General features: G+C 37.2%; 1 long non-coding RNA gene across 1 annotated transcript in view; it reads left to right on the top strand.

The window, feature by feature from the left end:
• The window catches only part of LOC104976682 (uncharacterized), a 692169-nt gene extending 684835 nt beyond the window's left edge, over positions 1-7334 (top strand). Inside the window, exon 8 of the long non-coding RNA XR_003031815.2 lies at positions 7280-7334. This is a non-coding gene — a long non-coding RNA (uncharacterized lncRNA). The remainder of the gene's footprint in view (positions 1-7279) is intronic.
• Positions 7335-12065: the final 4731 nt, after the last annotated feature.

Genomic DNA, 12065 nt, shown 5'->3' with positions numbered 1-12065 from the left:
AATTAATTACAAGTTGATATAATTTAATTTTTGAAAACCATGCTTAACAGGCAACTAACAAAATTACTCAAAATTTAATCACTGGCTCTTGTAAACCAGTACATACCAACTCCAGCACTCTACTACAAACAGGAGTTGATTCTACTAAAAAATCTTACAAATCAGTTGACTTCTCTCCATTTCTGACACCTTCACCCTAGCCTAAATTGTCATTGCTTTTTATTAGCCCCTTAAAATATCCTCTTGTTTTTCTAGATCTACACTTAATTTTTCCCAAATTATTCTTCAAACTTCAACCAGAGTCATTTTTAAATGCCAATATAACCATGTTTTCCAACATATTCATTAATTTATCTGTTCAGCAAATGACTGTTGAGTTGTGTGTCCCAGACACTACTTCAGTTTTTAGTTGACTAAGGTAAACATGAACAAAAGACAAAAACTCTTGGCTCATGAAGAATCCATTTTCCTGGGAAGATACAGACAGTACTGGCAGACCTCAGAGATACTGAAGTTTTGATTCCAGACCACTGCAGTAATGGGAATACCATCCTAAAGTGAGTCATATGACTTTGTCTCTCACTGCATATAACATTATATTTACATTACACTGTAGTCTACTGTGTGCAATAACGCTGTCTTAAAAAACAATCTACATACCTTAATTTTAAAATAATGCTTTTGAAAATAAATAATAAAGGTTGACTTACTTGACACAGGGTTGCCACAAACCTTCAGTTTGTTAAAAAAAAAAAAATGCAACATTTATGAAGTGCAGTGAAGCAAAGCACAATAAATAGAGAATGAGGATGGTTTGCACAGTCGTCCCTCACTATCTGGGACAGATTGGTTCCAGGAGCCCCGATAGATACCAGAATCTGCAGATTCTGAAATCCCTTACATGAAATGGTGCCGCCTTTGCATATAACCTAGGCATACCCTTCTGTATTCTTTCAATCATTGCTAGATTACTTGTAATACCTCATTCTATGTAAATAGTTACAAATACAATGTAAATTGCTGTGTAAATAGTTGTAAATATTCTGTGTAACTAGTTACTGGCAAATTCAAGTTTCCCTTTTCAAGACTTGCTCAATTTTTTTTCCCCAAGTATTTTCAGTCTGCAGTTGGTTGAATCCACAGATGCAGAACCCAAGGATACAAAGTAATAAAGTGTACATCAGAAGGCAGTGAATGCTACAAGGTGGGGTAGGGGAGTGCAAAGCAGGATAAGGTAGAGATGGCAGGGAATTCTGGTCCTCAGGTCATGCCTCATAGACAAGGGGAGATTTGAGCAAGGATTTGACAAAGGTAAGGGTGCATCCATTTGGATTAAGCAAGAGGAGGAAATAGCCAGTGGACACAGGGAGCCCAGTGTAGCTAGAATAGATTGAGCCGGGGGAGGTGGTAAAGAAAAAAAATTTAGTCAGGGACTGACAGTGGATATGCTATAGAAGGTCTCGTACGTCATTGCATGGACTTCAACTTTCACTCCACCTGAAGCCCGGGCCCAAGATGTGTTTTGAAAAGCAGCGTATCAGACTTTTCAAGTAGATCACACTTGCTTAAAGCCTTCAGCTGCTCCTCTTGCTCTTCAGGTAGAGTCTAGTGTTCTTCATGTCCCGGATAATATGACCTTTGTGCCATGTGCTCGTCCTCACCTCCTGCTACTGTCTCTGCTTTCTTCCTGTAGGTCTATTAAATCAAGTACACACTGTCAGACACTCACAACTGTCCGAACTTCTCCTCCATAATATCAATACCTATCATATTAAAATGATCGCTTTTGATTTTGTGATTAATTGTTGGTCATATAGGTTGCCTACCTCCACTGCTACTCTGCTAGAAAAGAAAGTTGGTTCAAACAGGGCAAGTGTCTCTGCTGCCGTTCACTGATCTATCTCAAAGAATTAGACCAGGGTTTGGCACAAATATTTGTTGACTTACTAAATGAATGTCTTATGTATTAATCTATTCCAAGCATTTAACTTAAGTTCTGTCTCAGGATATACATTCTGTAATTTTTTGATGGAATGAATAGGTAGCCAAACACAGGATGTATGGATGAATCGATGATTGAATGAGTGAAAAGAAAGAATAAATGAATGAATGACCTATGTCATTCTGTATTCCCAGTTGCTCTTTACTCACTAAGTCATGTCTGACTGTTTTGTGACCCCATTGACTGTAACCCACCTGTCTTCTCTGTCCATCAGATTTTCAGGCAAGAATAGTGAAATGGGTTGCCATTTCCTTCTCCAAGGGATCTTCCTGACCCAGGGATCAAACCCACATCTCCTGATTGGCAGGTGGGTTCTCTAGTACTTCCACCAGAGAAGCCCGTATTCCCAGTACTGAACCCAAAGTCTGGTTCATGGTAGGCATTCTGTATTTTTTTAATAAATAGATGATAGGATGGATAGGTAATTTAATGAGTGAATTAAAGTCAGTGTATAAATGAATGAAGCATCTTTAATAAAATCAGAAGGGTTTCTATCCTCCAAGAAGAATATCTCTTTTGCCCAGAGGGGGTCACTTGATCAGCCCATTAGTTCTCTACTTGGTTTTCTGCCATGGATATATTTTGAAGAACATTTTTATTAGTTTTGGAGTCACTTGCAAGGGACTCTTGAATTCTCTTTTGGCTCGCCTGCATTCTTGTTCACACCTGACCTGCCATAGTTTGCGGATCTCCCTGGTTTCCTTACTTGGGCCACATTTCCAAGTGTCCCTTTGATCTCTGGCACATACTTTTGCTAGGCTTCCAATAAGGTGTTTTGAAACAGTCTCCAGATTTCCTGTGGCTTATTGACTTTTTAAATTATTCCTTTCATTTGTTTTTCCTACCCAGTGCCTACACTTGTTCTTAGGTTCCCTTTATAAAATTGAGTAACCACACGATATATAAATTTTCTCTCCGAGCCCAGAATGGTCTCAGTGTTGTGATCACTCAGAGACACTTTTTCTTCCAGGTCTTGCCCACCACTCAATCCAAGTCTAAAATATTTTCCTTCCTTAATAATTCTAAAAGACATTTTTCTAAGAGGAGGTCATTTATCTTATCCAATAAGCTTATATTCCTATTTCTAATCTACATGTGAACTGCAAATAAATTAGTCTCTGAGAAAGTACAGAGAAAGAGAATGCTGTGTCTGTGTGTTGTAGAATGAATATGTGTGTCTCATTATACAGTGTGTACACACACATAAACGTGTGTGTTTGTGTACACTGTATAATTAACAGTTACTTTAAAAATCATCTCATTTATTTCTAACTAGGAAAGTCTCTAGTCATGATTGCTCTTCTGGCAGAAACCAAAATCTATTCAAATAGGTGTCATTAGATGATTTTGGGTTCCCATCTGCAGAGGTGAAATGCTACTTTGTTCCTTCTTTGTCATATTTTCACCTTCCAAGTGCTATTTGAAGGTAGAGTTCAACAACCTAGTAGAAGTAGGAATCATTTAACATAACGAAAAACTAGCTTTCACATTTTTTTTGCCCAGGCATTTCATCAGTCAGAATTTTTCCTACCAAAGATGTTTATTTTCAACCATTTCTTGCTTTATTTGGCTAAAAGGTACGTTCTTTGCTACATTTAATAGCCATGTGTATGCTACCCAAAGAAGAGATCACAGACTTTTCATCTGCAGATTTTTACCAGACTACAGTGAACCAAAGAACATGTTAGAAATTTGACCCTAGAGTGTATATATACTTCTTGCAAATATTTTAGCAGACTGGCTGGTCTTCAAAACTTTTATATGATAAAACACTTACATAGTCAGTGTTTATTCAGATTATAGATTGTGGTGTGAATGTAATAGATTGTGTTTTAAATAGCAAAAACTGAAAATGTGCCTTTTTCCACCTCAAACTTTTGGCTTGTTCAAGTAATAATGAAGAAGCTTTAAAAATTTGGTGATATGTTTTCCATCCCTGATATTGGCATATGCACATAATTATCTCTTTTTTTTTTCTTTTTGATGCAATTTCATTATTTGTCATGCTGGCCGTGGTGCACCAATAAAGCCAAAATATCATATTAGAATTCATGACAGTTTTCACATTGTATTATCAATATGTGGAAATAATTGTCTGCTCTGAGATTAAATTACATTATTGTGTATCTTTTTCATGCCTAATAAATAATGATGGATGGCTTTTATTTTCATCACCACCTGCAACCATTTAGTCACCCCTTGATTGTTGAAGATAAAATAATAAAAGGCAAGTGTTATGTTGCAAGCAGAAGAATGTAGTCAAAACAGTTGTATGTTCCTTGCTTTCATTTGCATTATTTTAGTCCCTAAAGAGCAATGCATGGTGGTCTATAAAAGAGATCAACCCGGGGGAAACCTAGAAATCAGTTTCCATAAATGAGGAGAGAAGGATGTGGGAAAATATTTTTTTTTTTCTGGTAGAACAATAATTATTTCTTAGTGCACGATTCTTAATCTGAAAATGAGTTTTTTGTTCTGCTGTGCAAATCAGTTACGTGCAATTAGAATGCAAAGCAGAGGCACATCTTACTGTTTAGCCTTTTTAAAATAGAAATGAAAACAGCCCGGAAATTGTAGCAAAGTTGAACATGCATGCTAGGTGATTTTGAAATCCAAAGACATAAAACTATGCATAATAAAAATGCTACTCTAAACTCATTACACTTTTTGAAATTGGCAATTGGGAGGCTTAATTTTAAAATTCCTACTTGCATGTTTGGGAACTTATTAACTGTATTTCTAATGGTCAGTTGCCTTGTCGGCATGTTTTAGGTATGTTTTGTTTGTTCTCCTGTGTATAATTCCATTGCCTCATCGTTCAGTTTTATCTATGTCTGACCCGTTCGGGTTTTTCTTTTAATTGTTCAATGTTCTGCTTAAACAAAATTGATTCATCTTTTTTGGTGAAACTTTGGAACTGAAATTATAATCAGCAATGCTTTGAGTTTTCAGGGGGAAAGAAACACCTCTGAGTTTTATGATCCTCATATATTTCATCTCTGAAGAATGTCAGACATTTTTTTTTATAAAATAAATAGACGATGTTTATAATGGAAACTAGTCATTTGATCTTTTCAGTTACAACAGTGAGGTAAGAAAGCAAACTGTAGACAAAATCTTTCTTGATATTTGGTTATGAGTCACAGGCTGACTCTACAGAACCTTTTCACATGATCGGCTGTTATCTTTAAATCAAAAGATGACAATCTTCTCAGGCACGGCAGAGACTCGCACCAAAATCCAGAGGTAATCCTATCAAATGTCAAGTTACTGCAGAAAAGTGGCTTGAAAAATAGGCCAACGGTCCATTATTTGACGAACCCCAAGTGAACATTGAGGTTTATGGAGTCTGTCTTTCACTGGGCATTCTATTAATGCCCTTCCCAATTGTTTTAGAGCATTGATTTAAAAAGAGCACAGGAGCCCTTCCCTTGTTATGGCTGTTTTGTTACCTGACTGCCCATCTTCCTTTATAATAAAATGGCATGAATAAAATGATAATAAACATAATTTTATTAGTACCATTACTCATTGCAGAAAGTACATATTTACATCCCCTACAAGAAGAAAAAGAAGCTGAGAGCTTGCTTCCTTCACATTTGAGAGAGCCGTGCTAAAGTCACAGGTTTTCTAGATTCTCTGCGCCTGCAAGGAATTTTGTGTTTGCAGCCTGGGAGGCAAATTCATTTGCAGTGGTTCATATGTATGTATCCTCTTTTGAGGGTCAAGATTTTACTTGGCCTGGGAAAACACCTTAAAAGACCAAGCCTGCAAAGCAAACTTGCATAAAAGCTACCCAAAAGTTATAACTGGGACGTCTCTCTGCAGACACAACACTAGACACCATAAAGAAAGTAAGATTCAGCACATGCTGTGTAACTCTTCTGTTTAGAAGCCCCTGCTGCTCTTCGGCCCTCTCTGTGTTCTCTGCAAGTCCTGAGAACCCAAGGCTTTACCCAAATATACCTAGTCCCAAAATTGCAGTTTCACTCCCTGGCAAACAGAAAGTTCTAGAATGACAGCCTCATGGGATAATTTTATTTTTCTCTTGTGTTATCTCTTGTCTGTTCTGATTTTCTTCAGCCAAAGTCTTCCTGACTTGACCTAGCAAAAAAAGAAAACAGAAAATATGTTGGAGAAACTGTACCATACATACCCAAAATGGAAATATTGAACTAGCTCCATTAAAATAAATCATTCTTCGTGCTGTAATCCTTCTTCTTCTTTTTTTTTTTTTTTAACTTTCACACTTTCTGTTCTCCTAGTGGTTTGCTAATTCTAATGTTTCTCAAGTCCATGCTTTGTATATGAAGACCTTCAGAAGTTTTTAATTCATATCAAAATTATTAACTTTCTTGGCTTACATATTTGCAAGAGAGAGAAGTATGAGCAAAATACTTACATCCATGCATGCACTAAAATACCGGAACCTGAAAACCCGCCCCCTGTTAACAGTTAATAGTTCAGTGCTCTGGATTTAGCGCAGTTACTCTGCGCTTCTCAGAAAAACATTTTGAAGGAAAAAAACACACTTTCGGCTAATAAAATTTATGTTAGAATGACAACAAAATGTCAACATCTTTGAAGTGTTTTGAGCACTTTTGATGTTTAAAAAATATATACACAATTTGAGAATTTGTAGGCAGTGTACCTATTTACAATTGTAATTTTTAACATCCGAGGTCGGGGGGATCAGTTTGTCTGAAATATAGACAAATGTTCACAGCATTAACACCAGCAAAGTCATTTTGGACTAAGATTCTTAAAATAAACGTACTCACTGAGCAGTAAATATTTGTCCAATTGGATATTCTAAATGTTAAAATCCGTTAGTCATTTTTTTTCATTTATTTTTTTATTGAAGGATAATTGCTCTACAGAATTTTGTTGTTTTCTGTCAAACCTCAGCATGAATCATTTTGGTTGAACTCATGCAGCACAATGAGATTGCTTTCACTTTTCCAGCAGGCATCTAAAGTCACGTTAGGGCTTAACAACTAGTCCTGGATTCCAGAAAATACTGTGAGGGAAGGAAAAACAGACTCTTTGGCTGGAGTTGTGGAAGGAGGGTGGAACCTTATGAATTAGATGACTACATAAAACGTAGGCAATTTTATTTTGGCAACAAATTCAGGCTTTTGCATTGGGCTTGGCTTTTTTTTTTTCACACTCTTAATTCAAATACATGTCTACAGTTCACCTAGAAAAAGAAAGATTCGTACCCATCTGCAGAGCACAGTTTAACTAATAAGTACTTGTTCCATTTTTATCTTTCAGATTAAAGTACCATGAGCTTAAAAACTCTGCAAGCTATAAGATCTGCTCCAAGGTAAGTGACTAGGATCACGGAGTAATAACTCAAAGATGAGCTCAGATCATGTCCAAATTCATGAGAAGAGAAGCACATGTTTGATGAATAGTTGAGATGATGTCATAGATCAGCTTTGGTGGAGTGTCTAGTGTTCTCAATCATCCTCAAAATATTATTTAAAACACCTAGAAAATAGCACCTTGAGGGTGGTAATTTCTCAGGTGAAATAGTGCCCCAAACTTATCAAAATGTTTCATTAGCTAGACATTTATTTGGAAACTGTGAACCAGTAGAAATGGCTGGTGAAATTTATGGCATCTTCCATTGAGCCAGTTGACTTTCTTTAGCAATAATAGGGACCCTAATAATGGGCTCTAATCTGCCAGTCCAGACCAAGGACAATTTGATGTAGCTCCATGGTAGCATATTTTAAGCTTTTTTTGAAGTTCAGGAAGACATCTTTCAGAATCCGCCAGTACTTCAGAAGCATGGCTCGCCAAACCAATCAATCTAGTACAAAGTTTGTTTTTAGATTCCGAGTTCCTTGTTACTGCTTTGTAAGCAGATGTCTTCAAAGATATAATATGGTGAAGAGATTATGTGATTTTTGGGTGTAGCAGTTCTGCCAGTTATAATTAAAAGGGCCAACATCCAAGTTTTGTTTTCTTTATAAACACTGTGGAGTGTGTCAGTGGCCGATCTAAAATTACCCACAGAAGAGTGTGCGTTCTCTTCTTTAGCACAAGATAATGAAGATGGTGTGTGAAATGCGCCATGGTTATAATAAGCTGGTGGACTTGTGGTCCTACGCGCAAACTTGTCCAAATGTAATTATAAGAGTTTTAAGAGAATTGTTGCTTCCTAAACTGACTAGTCAAGTGACTCAAAAGTTAATATCACCAAATTAACAAACTGACTTTGAAGGTCTACAATTGTACCTAGAAAATAGCTACTTGGAAGTAATCATCCTTTTTTACAGGGAAGCAATATCTTTTAGAGGCATCTCAATGCAAGGGGTGCCTATTTAGCATTCTCAGTAGATACTGCTTCTAGAAAGGTGTAGTGGATCTAAACATGAAAAGCCGCAAAGAGCTGGGCTCCCACGTCTTTTTCTCATGCATGGAGGAGAGAGGGCCAGTATGAACCTGCTCTGTTGTTTACATGTTTGGAAAGGTGTGATTGCCAGGCTCCCCCGCCTGAATCACAAGGGCAAGAAATCAGACTGAGGCCCAGAATTTTGACAGGGAATGTCTCAAGATGATTATTTAATTGTAAGCCTCTATACCACTGGTTTTTATATACAGAGAGGAAAAAAAAAATCAGGGTAAAGCTTGGAGCCATCAACATATAATTCTTTCAGGATTTGGGAGATAGTCTAAGAAAGATGGCATCCATGCTTGAGATCTGTGTAAATCAGGGAGGCTGAAGACATCTTTCTCCTTTCTGTTTGGAGTACACATCTTCAAAAATTCTGTGGAGAAACTGAAATGTAGGAATGTTGTTCCAGTAATGAGAACCGAGGGATCCCAATGCCTCTTATAGGGAGTCCCTCTCAGTGGCTGGTGTGGTTGAGTGACTTGTAGGTTTCCCAAAGGCAATGGGCGCTAGAATCACTGAAGAGAAAATTGTCACTCAAACTAGCCTCATATTTTGCTGCAGTTAATTTGTTTTGGGTGTTCTCAGTGTCCTATGGCATGTGTCTCCTGTCTCAGACTTAGCAGATTGAACAACCAGATGATCTGTAATTGCTTTAAAGGGGTTGGGGGAGGGGGACAGGCAAAAATTCTTAAGTAACCAAAATTTACCAAAACAACCATCCAATCTAAAAACATGTCCAGTGCTGAGCTGTTTTTATATTTCTTTTCATTTCTGAGGTATCTGTATACTGACAGGTAATATTCGTGTTGTTACATACTCTCTTCATGTAAATATAGGTACACGTTGATGTTCAATCCATTCTTCGACACTGTAGCTGGAGCAGTCTTTTTCAAAGAGAAAAAAAGCATTTAGTGTCTGAGCAAAGAGGAAAATATCAATACATACTCTTGCATGGTTTGGCCCTGCATTCTCATCCAGGCTCATCTTACACTAATGCCCTTTTATTCTCCAACCCCCGTGTAATCTGGCTTTCATGTTATTTCATGCTATCTAAATTCTACATAGTAATTGCATATCTGTCCCCCTAACATGGAATCCTTCTTCATGGGCACATCCTTAATTAAGGCAAATGCCTCTCTCTTTATGTCTGATAAGATCATGATACTCATGTAATAGAAATGATCAGGGTTGTTATTGTGCATTTATATGTATGATCCATTGCCTGGAATCTACCTCCTGATCTATAACCTTCGTGAAGAAAAGCACCATGTCTATTTAGCTTATTATTACGTGCCTTGAACTTATGCCAAAGCTTGAAATACAGGTACCCTCAAATATTTCTGAAGCAGAGGGATGAATGTGCAGAACTTTTATTGAGCATTTGGACTATGGTTTCCCATGTTATGAAGGCCTATATTATACACCATCTATCTATATTATAAAATACCTAGTCGAGCTACTAAAGCATATAGTTGGGGACTTCTCTGTAAGATTCTTTTTTTCTAGTCAGGTTAAGTAACCCTAGCTGCTGTAACAAATGGGCCCAGCATTTCAGCAGTTTGCTGTATGGGGGCTGATATTGTACTCTTGGCATAGTTAAATGTGAGCTGGGAATGACAGATTGCTCTGCTCCCCAGAGGCACACAGAACCCAGGCTACCTCCTCTTATTCATCCTTTCATGAAATCTCAAGAGTCCTCCTGGATTTTTGGTATCTGTCATCCAACAAGCAAAGAAACAGAAAGATGAGGCTTTGAAGTGGATGTATCTATTCTCTCCACATTCTATTAGCCAGAATAGAATCACGTGATCCCACTGGACTGCAGGGAGGCTGGGAAATGTGGCCGTCTTTGTGCCACACATGGTTTTGTTCCTGCTACAACTAGGTATAATTGAAATTTGCCAGCAGTTCCTGGATACTCCAAAAATTATATTATCAGTGAGAAAAGGAGAACAGTGCTCGAAATCAAACTCCCAAGGAAGGCAAGTGCCAACATTAAATGGACTGATTTAGTGGTATTGTGTCTGTCTAGGAATGTGCTACATGGTTTGGTAAATACAGTTTTCCTACTGCAGAGACTCTCCAAACAAGTACATTTTGAAAATGAACTTTGAAGAATCAGCTGGAGGGTATACAGATTTTTATATTCACTTTAGGATTTTTCATTTTCATATTGTACTAGTTAATGTGCCAAAATGAAAATAGCTTTTCACAAAATGGAAGTTACATTATAAAGCTGGAGTTGGTATTATTTATTGCTGAATTTCAGTGGAATCTCAAACAGAGTGATGTAACTATGGAAGCAGGATCCTCTCCTCCACTGTTTCCCTCGGATTCTGTCAAATAGATCAGGAAAATGAAATGTATGCAGGGTTGACTTTTAATCAACAGAGACACAAAGACCCTGATAGATAAATCAGTTGAAAGAGAACGTGTACAATAAGTGACTGGCAGTATTGTAAAGACAACATTTTAGGCTTGACATTGAAGATATTCTTGAAGAATAATTTATCTGGGAGAAAATCGACTTGCTCTATAGAACTGCCAAATGTAGTGATACTCTACCGAATGCATCCGCTTCAACCTTACTATTTGGGAAAGTTTTTCTCTTTTAATTGAACTTTTTCCTTTGAGAAATATATAGCATGGACCTGTGTTGCTCTTTGATGTACAAAGCAGACGTGAAATTGGATTTCAGATTAAGTGACAGTGGCAGACTAAGATTAAACACCAAAATCATCTGTGAAATCGATTTAATTATTTGTTTAATCATGACACACTTTGCCATAGAGAAAATGCTCACCAACTTTGTACTTTTGTCTTTATTAATCAACAATGCAGTGAATACATCTTATTATCTTTGCTTTTTTCCATTTAATGGGGAGGAGGAGAGAGGTGGGTAGTATCCTTCTTGGTCAGTATTTTCATCTCAATTTCTCCCACACTTTCTTTGCTTCATTTTGGAGGCAGTGAAGGGTGTGGTCCAAACTTAGTCCCATAGTTCATTGAATTTAAGATACTGTCAATTGTAAGATGCACCGTTTTTTCATTTTCCACTAAGAAAGGAAAAGCAGAAGCACAGTGCTGCTCAAACTATAATGTGATGCTTTCTTATCACCTAGAATTTTTATTCTGTACTTACCAAAAGAACAGTTTTAGACTTAGACACATTTTTTATCATATTTCACACTTGTGCAAACAGAAAAAGGAAAACATAAGTAAAATAAATTGAAATCTTTCTAAAATGTCTGCACATTTATAGTCCAACTCTTCTGAATTTGTGTTTTACGCAGTTGTTGATGTTTGTATTTTTCCTTATACTCCTGTCTCCTGTGCCACTATGAGCATTAGCATCCCTTAAAGAGTGTTCCATTATTATTCCCCAAAACTTTCTTCCATTCTTCTGACACTCGCTCGTGCAAAGAATTTTCATGAGCAAGCACAGGTTGGTGATAACTCTGTCATGATCAACTGCTGGGTCAACAATATGTTAAAATGCTTCCCATTAAGATGTGGAAAAGTACATCAAGAATTTGTTCATTTCTGTCTGTGGTCTTGCCATCGCACCCTGAATGTGCTTGATCTCATCTGCTCTCAGAAGCTAAGCAGAATCAGGCCTGGTTAGTACTTAAATAGGAGACTGCTGGGAACACT

Source organism: Bos taurus, chromosome 22, assembly GCF_002263795.3.
Source record: "Bos taurus isolate L1 Dominette 01449 registration number 42190680 breed Hereford chromosome 22, ARS-UCD2.0, whole genome shotgun sequence".
Taxonomy (NCBI): Eukaryota; Metazoa; Chordata; class Mammalia; order Artiodactyla; family Bovidae; genus Bos; species Bos taurus.
Note: the sequence above shows the minus strand (reverse complement) of the source record. Positions and strands in the feature narration are given on the sequence as shown.